Source organism: Acanthopagrus latus, chromosome 4, assembly GCF_904848185.1.
Source record: "Acanthopagrus latus isolate v.2019 chromosome 4, fAcaLat1.1, whole genome shotgun sequence".
NCBI lineage: Eukaryota > Metazoa > Chordata > Actinopteri > Spariformes > Sparidae > Acanthopagrus > Acanthopagrus latus.
The window spans coordinates 8,361,972-8,371,006 of record NC_051042.1 but is presented as its reverse complement, the minus strand read 5'-3'; the positions used below and the strand labels follow the sequence as shown (position 1 = coordinate 8,371,006).

General features: G+C 45.2%; 1 pseudogene; it reads left to right on the top strand.

Annotated features, from left to right (window-relative positions):
* Window positions 1-5,100: 5,100 nt before the first annotated feature.
* On the top strand, window positions 5,101-8,782 carry LOC119018026 (annotated as a pseudogene).
* The last annotated feature ends 253 nt before the right edge of the window (window positions 8,783-9,035 follow it).

Here is a 9,035-nt window from a genome sequence, read left to right as displayed (position 1 = left end):
GCGTTATGTGTTTCACGGAGACGTGGCTCCATGAGGACATCCCGGACTCTAACGTCACGGTGGACAGCTTTCAGACTGTTCGGGCGGACAGGAGACACCGTGAGAGTGGCAAGAAGAAAGGTGGGGGACTGGCTATTCTCATTAACAACAAGTGGTGTCATCCTGGGCATGTTACGGTTAAGAAGCGTGTGTGCAGTCCGGATATTGAACTGCTGGCCCTGAGTCTACGGCCATATTATCTGCCGCGAGAGTTCTCACACGTGATCTTCCTGGTTGTTTACATCCCTCCGATGGCAAACGCTGCGCTCGCGTGTGACGTCACACACACCGTCATCACGGGACTACAGACACGACACCCAGACGCATTCATCGCGATATCTGGGGACTTCAACCATGTCACTCTGGCTGCAACACTGCCCACCTTCAAGCAGTTTGTGGATTGTCCCACCAGGGAAAACAGGACACTGGACCTGCTGTACGCCAATGTTAAGGAGGCATACAGCTCCACTGCCCTTCCTCCACTTGGAAGGTCAGATCACAACCTCATCCATCTGCAACCCCTGTATAAGCCTCAAGTTCAGCGGCTGCCTGTGACCACCAGGACTGTTAGGAGATGGTCACAGGAGACCATTGAGGATTTGCAGGGCTGCTTTGAACAAACTGACTGGGAGTTGCTCTGTGATTCGCATGGGGAGGACCTTGATGATCTCACGGACTGCATAACAGGGTACATCAACTTCTGTGTGGACACTGTTGTTCCTACAGTGACCTTACGCTGTTTCCCCAACAACAAGCCGTGGGTCACCAGAGACATTAAGGTCCTGCTGAATGGGAAGAAGAGGGCCTTCAGAGAGGGTGACAGGGAGCAGATGAGGCGGGTCCAGGGGGAGCTTAAGGAGAGGATCCAACAGGGTAAAGACAGCTACAGGAGGAAGCTGGAACACAAACTCCAGCAGAACAACTTGCAGGAAGTGTGGAACGGCATGAGGAGCATCACTGGCTACAAACCACCTGGAAGCCAGACAACGGGGGGGGTATTGAACGTGCCAACGAGCTGAATCTGTTCTTTAATAGATTTGACGAGAGGGCTCCGAACTACCCCTCCCCCAGCTTCTCCACATCCACCCACCTCCAAACCTCTGGCCCTGCTGTCCCCCCTCCCACACAGCTCTTTCCGGACTTCACCCTACCTGTCCTCTCTACCCCACCATCATCTCCCCCAACCCCCACCAACACACATGGCACACTGACATTCACAGCAGAGCAGGTGAGGAAGGAGCTGTGCAGACTCCGTCCAGGCAAGGCAGCAGGTCCCGACGGTGTCAGCCCGAGGGTCCTCAAAGCGTGTGCATCCCAGCTGAGTGGAGTCCTGCAGCACATCTTCAACCTGAGCCTGAGTCTGCAGAGGGTCCCTGTGCTGTGGAAGACATCCTGCCTGGTTCCAGTACCGAAGAAGACGCATCCCAGCACCCCCAGCGACTACAGACCGGTGGCACTGACGTCCCACCTGATGAAGTCTCTGGAGAGGCTGATCCTCTCACTTCTTCGGCCCCTGGTCAGCTCGTCACTGGACCCTCTTCAATTCGCCTACCAGCAGAAACTAGGAGTGAAGGACGCCATCATCTTCCTGCTCCACCGCGCCAGCACCCATCTGGACAGATCGGGAAGCACTGTGAGAATCATATTTTTTTACTTCTCCAGTGCGTTCAAAACCATCCAGCCTGCCCTGCTCGGGAGCAAACTGACGGCGATGCGGGTGGACCCTCACCTAGTTTCCTGGATCACGGACTATTTGACAGGTCGACCACAGTATGTCAGACTGCAGGACGGTGTGTCTGACACTGTGGTCAGCAGCACTGGGGCACCACAGGGAACTGTTCTCTCACCATTTCTGTTCACCCTGTACACCTCGGACTTTCCGCTCTGAGACCTGCCACCTGCAGAAGTTCTCGGATGACTCTGCAATTGTTGGCTGTATCAGTGAGGAGAAGGAGGAGGAGTACAGGGGCGTTGTGGACTCCTTCGTCGATTGGTGTGAGAATAACCATCTGCATCTTAACACCACTAAGACAAAGGAGCTGGTGGTGGACTTCCGCAGGAGTCCACCTGGATAACAAACTGGACTGGGCCAAGAACACAGAGGCTGTGTACAAGAAAGGCCAGAGCCGACTCTATTTCCTGAGGAGACTCAGGTCCTTCAATGTCTGCAACATCATGCTGAGGATGTTCTACCAGTCGGTGGTAGCCAGTGCCATCTTTTTTGGGGTTCACCCTCTCCACTGGGTGCTAAAATCACACAGCAGCACCTTCAGCAGCAGACTCATCCCATCCAGATGTAACACGGAGCGCCTGAGGAAGTCTTTTCTCCCTCAGGCCATCAGACTGTTTAATGCATCCACCTCTGGTCACGGGAGGGACAGTGGAGACACTGTCACCTGAGCCAAATGAAATCAATATCATTCCCTATCACTTCCATCACTTATTGAGTGTGCACTGGACCCTGTAAATCTCCTGCACTGGACTTAGTAAATTGCTGCTATTTCATGCTGCTGCTAAATTTATTATTTTCATCACCTTATACCACTTGTCACTTTATTCAATCTTATTGTGTACTTTTTATTTCAGTTTTATGCCGCTCACTGTTGGTTTACATTCTGTGTACTTAGTAACTTGTTTATTTATTACTTTACTATATTTATTACTTTTGTATTCCTTTCTCACTTTGTTTTACTACTGTTGCACAGCAATTTCCCTCGGGATAAATAAAGTTTTCTTGAATCTTGAATGTTAACCTGTTTGTTTAATTATAAGGCAGCTGATATTCATGTAATTGCTGCAGATAGCCATGAAAAGGTGCTAATGGTGCTAGCCACCTAAGACTGTGTTTTGTGATGCTAACGGCCTATTGGTTTGGGTTTAGCCACTTTTTTTTTTTTGGTTTCATTTGTAAACTATTTAGACACTTAATGCAACACTTCATTGATTGATGTCTATTTTATGTGTGTGGTAATTAAAGAGGTCAATATTTAGTGCATTCTCTCACTGTTACCAGTGTAAGGAGAGATAGCTAAGCACGTTAAGCCTTAATGCCTCTAAGTTAATATGAATTAATATGAATTTTTCCACCATATTAAAGGAGGAGTACTATATAATATATTTTTCATATCTGTATAATGATCTGGTGTTAGTTACTAATGTGACTTCAGTTCTTTGAATGGTTATTAATGTAACCACAGTCTTTTGAATACATGACGAAAATTGTAAGAAGCACTTTGAATGTATTTATAGTTTCCCAACTGCAAACGAACACTTGAACTAAAGGTAGGTTTTTGTTGTACAACTAAACTGTTTTGAGAACATGATTTGAACCAGCTAATGCAAAGGAGTATTATTGATTGGTAAAAATTCATGGGAAATAAGAAAATGAACATGATTTACATCAATAAGGTGTGAATGTAACAAGCTATTCAGATCTTTTTTGACCTGTCTATAGGACAGATTTTCTGTGACATCATCAAATAAGGTCCCAGCCACATCCCACCTTCCATTGGAGCGCTCCCTGCTGGGTTTGTTTGAGGTTTCGGAGATCTAGGGATTGTTTCCAGATCCCAAAATCCAGAGATTCCCAGTGTGAGCTGGGAGGTGGGCTACATCAAATCTACTAGTATTGAACTGTGAGAGTGGAGAAGGATTTTCCGAGTTCCCTTCCTCACGGGCTGTGTGGTAGGACAAAACAAACGTACAATGATACACTGATGTTGAACAGAAAAGGGGCCCCAATGCCAACTTTGGGAACAGACAGTTTTATTTTCTTTATTTTCATTATGTCATAATAACAAGTGGCCACGAAAAACTGTCGAGGTCCAGCTATTAGTATTGATCATTACTTACCTGTGCTCTGTTATTTCATCGCAACCAGGGTGACAGATTTGGCGAGCTAGCCAGGAGAGCCCAGTTGAGTGTGTAATTGTCGGGTTTATTTTGTGTTTACAATCTGCTACATTTAAAGGCAGGTGTTCAAAATCAAGTACGGCAAAATGGAAATCATAATACAGGAATCAGTCAAAATCCCCTGTTAAGTCGTCGTTAGTGGGTATCCACTTATCTTCAGAAATATGGTTAAATTAAACGCCATTTAAGCATAGATGATCCCAAATCAGATTTCCACAGACACATCATCATGGAGTTCACACATGGCACAGCTATGGAATCATTAGTGCCCCTGTTGCCCCTTAAGCTTCAAAACCCCACCCAGACCAACACTGTGTATGAAGTGAAGAGTTTGGCAAGTGTGTGCACACTAGATGCCCAAAGCAGGGCTGCCAAATCATACATGGAACAGCTGTGTGACATTGCCAAACTGAGTGGAACATCCTTAGAGCAAATGATGAAAGAAGAACTGGCACATCTTGATTTGTCTACAGACAGCACATTGTCCCCTTCTCCCCAGCCTCATCAAGAACCTTCACATAAGCAGAGCCACCTGACCAGGAAAATGTCTCATCCTCTCCACGCCCTCACTCTGTGGACACTTCTGACCCTGCAACTAGGAAATCCTCTCACAATGCAGTTCAGCCTCATACCTCTTCGACCTTCACTGAAAACCTGACCAACTTCACCTTATCGCCGACTCCACCAGATGACTCCGCCATCGACATGAATCCCCCCAGCATTCAACGAGTCGGTGTTGCCCCTTGTTCTGGACCTGTGATGCCGCTGTGACGCACATCGGGACTTCCGTGAGATCGAAAGCTGTGTTTACTGTGTCTCTCTCCTTCTCCGTCTATCTTAAGCTGTTTTCTTCTTTAATTTCTTAGTCTTAATAGTCACAAAAGCTTTGTACCGTAGCTAACACTAGACTTTATAACCTGTACGTATTTTGTTGAATTGAGCTTTTTTTACTGGGCCGTCTGTTGCTGCCCGGTTAGCTTCCTCAAACTAGCTTAGCTCATTGCTTCTTTGCCTTTAACCACAGTCAACACAGCCTTGATAAACGAGTTTTACTTTGGCCTGTGTTGACTGTTCTGCAATTACAGAGAGGTGTCCGTGAGCTAGAGCAGCTTCTTTCAGCTAGAAAGAAGAGCACGGGCACTACAGATAATGTTAGCCCCAGGCCTGATAGCAGGCCTGCTAGCCTTAGCACTAGCTCAGTCTCGTCGGTACCTGCTGTGGAATTTGTCCCTGCTCGGTCGTGGCATGGGAGAGGGTGCAGGAGCAGGTCACGTATAGTGTGGGCTGGTCAGCAGTCACCCCTCCCAACTGCTAACCAGTTTTCTGTCCTTGCTAGCCCAGTTGTGAGCCTGGCTGGCTCACGTGCCTCCCCAGCCCCAGCTGACGGGGCTAAACTCCACACGCTAGTGATAGGGGACTCCATTACCCGCAACGTTAAGCTAGCGTCCTCAGCCACTGTTTACTGTTTACCTGGGGCCAAAGCTTCCGACATAGAAGCTAATCTCAGGGTGCTGGCATCACGCATGAGTAAACAGGGAAATCAGGCACACAGCACCACAAGCTACAGCAACAGCAGCAGCAGCAAAAATTCATGCTGGCACCAACAATATTCATCAGAAGCAGTCTGAGATTACAAAAGACAGCCTAGCCAGGACTTTTCAGGCTGCAAGAAAGATGTGTCAGCATCAATTAATTGTCTCTGGTAACTGGCCCTCTTTCTGGGGTCGCTCCCACCTGCTGAGAGCAGACGGCCTTCATCCTACTGGAGTCTGCGCTGCTGTTTTCTCTAGCAATATAGACAGGTGTTTGAAGCAGGTTTGACACAAGGGATGTAACACTTAGCAGGTTGCAGGTCTCTAGAGGGCCTGCTAGTGATATAGTTAGTGCTGGTATGGAGTCCACTAGCCTAGTTAGCATGGTTGGTCAGGGACATAGTGCAGAGTACTAGACTGATAGCCCAGTTAATAACATTCAGACTGTCACCTTCCCTCACCACCTTTTCATTGAATCCTCTAAATGTGTAAATCATAATAATCTAATCTTGATCTCCAACTCTGACAGTGGGGAAACGTCTAAGCAAGCACCTTACACAGTCTTACTTAATAAAATATTGCAACTAATCACTACTGCATCCAGGCATCCCTACCTGCACAGACAGTCAAAACCTACTACTACTAAAAGGTACCTTGTTCCAATTCCTAAATTATCTACCATAAGCTCCACCAAATGACCAGTTATTGGAAACTGCCCCAATGAGCTTAAAACCCTCAAATGTGGCTTTATCAATATTAGATCACTGTCAACCAAAGCCTTACTGATTAATGATTAAATCACTGAGCATAAGCTGGACATGATTGGCTTATGTGAAACCTGATACCTCTCTGCCATTAAATGGCAAAAAAGCGGGGGGGGGGGGGGAGTTGCTCTAATCTACAAATCTATTTTCAGTTTAAGCTCCTAGCAGGATAATACATTTACTTTATTTGAGGCTCTGGTTGTAAAACCATCCTCATCAGATAGTAACAGCCTTGTCCAGGGAACAGGCTTTCACCTGGTTGTACTGTACAGACCTCTGAGGCCTTACACCCAATTCCTAGAAGAATTTGGTGAATTTATTGCCGATCTTGTGACTCGTTCAGATAAAATCCTAATTATTGAGTGGATTATTAAGATTCTATTATTAAGTGGATTTCAATATCCACTTAAATAAGCCCTCTTACCCTCTAGGGAAAGCTTTTTTGAGAATTATTGATATTTCCAACTTTATTCAGCTTGTCCATGAGCCCACACATTCCAGTGGTAACACTTTGAAGCGTCATTAGCCTGTCCCTACGTCAGTGACAAATGTTTTCACCTCTCGTCATATCAGCCCGGCAATCACAGCGTCACTCGGTGATAAATTGCCTGGCTTCATTAGTGATTGTGACAAAACCTGCGGAAATCGTCACAAACTAAGTGAACTCAGCACTTGTTTTGCTCCTCAATTCTGTGGCACTGGTCTCTCCCGAGACAAGACGACCAAAGAAATCTACTCCTTAGTTTGCTGACGAAACCCAAGATCTCAAGCAGGCCTGCAGGAAAATGTAACGAGCATGGCGTAAATCTAAATTGGACGTTGTTTATCTTGCATGGCATCATAGTGTACTAAACTATAAGCATGCTCTAAATACTGCTAGAGCAGCATATTTCTCCAGCCTAATAAACAATAATAAACACAATCCTAGATTTCTCTTCAACACCGTGGTTAAACTTATTAAAAAACCACAGTCGGTGAGCTGTGCACCCTTTAATGCAAATGATTTCTCAGATTTTTTTTGCAACAAAATTGATGAGATCAGAATCAAAATTAACTCATCATCTATGGCTTCCTTGTCAAAGTTTGTTTAAAAAAAAAAAAAATCCCGCTGCCGAGTCTCAATTAGTCTCAGCTCTATAAACTTTTCAAAATATCTCCCTTAAGGTACTAACTAAAATTGTCTCATCCTGGACTCCTTTCCAGCAAAACTGTTTAAAGAACTATGGCCAGCACTGGGACCTACAATGTTAAATATTGTTAACTCCACTCATGACTGGTGTTGTCCCTGCTAGTTTAAAGTCTGCTGTGGTTAAACCTCTTCTTAAGAAACCACACCCCAACCCGGGATCACTTAAATAACTATCCAGTATCCAGCCTTCCCTTCTTTAAAGTCTACCTACTCAATAATGATCTCCTGGAACCTTTTCAGTCAGCTTTCAAATAGATATATAGATCATGGTATACTTTCAGACCGACTTGAAAGTCAATTTGGCACCTCTGGCCTGGCTCTAGCCTGGCTAAAATCGTACCTGTCCGAAAGAGCACAATGTGTTTCTTACAATGGTACCTCATCAATTTTTACTGCTGTGAAGTATGGGGTTCCCCAGGGCTCTGATCTGGGCCCTTTGCTCTTCTCTTTATTTGTTTCACCTCTCAGCCAAATTATTAAGAGCTATGGAATACATTTCCACTGCTATGCGAACGACACTCAGCTGTATGTGCCCTTAAGAGCTGATGAGAAATTTCAAATTACGAAACTAGAGACCTGCCTATATGCAGTGAAGAAGTGGATGTCAGAAAACTTCCTGCTCCTAAATTTGGAAAAAACTGAGATGTTGGTCATTGCTCCCGCCAGACAGAGACACCATGTTGATCAGGTGATCGTAACTCTCAACAACTGCATTATTTCTCAAAGTTCAACCGTCAAGAATCTAGGTGTTACTTTTGATTCTACACTCTCTTTTGATCAGGACATCAAAGAAATTACCAAGATCGCCTTCCACCACCTGCGCAATATAGCAAAAATTAGGTCCTTCCTGTCCACCGTGGATGCAGAGATCCTGATTCATGACTTTGTTTCACCTAGGCTGGATTACTGCAATGCCTTATTTTCAGGTCTTCCACGTGAGAGCACCAAAAGTCTTCAGATGGTTCAGAATGCTGCAGCCAGAGTCTTAACGTACAAGAAAATTTGATCATATTACACCAATCTTAGCATCTCTACACTGGCTCCCAATACATCTAAGATCAGACTATAAGGTGCTGCTGATGACATATAAAACTGTACACGGTCTTGCCCCGTCGTACATGTCAGATCTCATTAAACCATATATTCCAACCCAAGCATTATCCTCTCAAAATTCAGGGTTCCTGGTGGTTCCCAGGATTAAGAAGAAGTCAGCTGGCTGCAGGGCTTTTTCCTTTCAGGCTCCTTTCCTCTGGAATAATCTCCTAGCTGACATCAGACAATCGGGCTCTGTTGACACCTTTAAATCTAAACTCAAAACTCACTTCTTTAATTTAGATTTTAATTAGCCCTTGAGATCATCTGTAAATCTTGATGCCTCTCTCTGTCTACAGTAAATTACCAAATTATAGCCGGGGTTCAATTAACCGCCGGGTCCCGTTTAAACGCCAGGTGCAGGTGTATATTTTGGTAAATAACCGCCGGTTCCAAATAAATGTCAGGTCTAATTTATTTATTTTTTCAAAAAATCAAGGAAGAAGACATGATGTGACATTTTTCTTCTCTACCATTTTCAGGTATTGTTCTTGCTTTCTGTCAGTC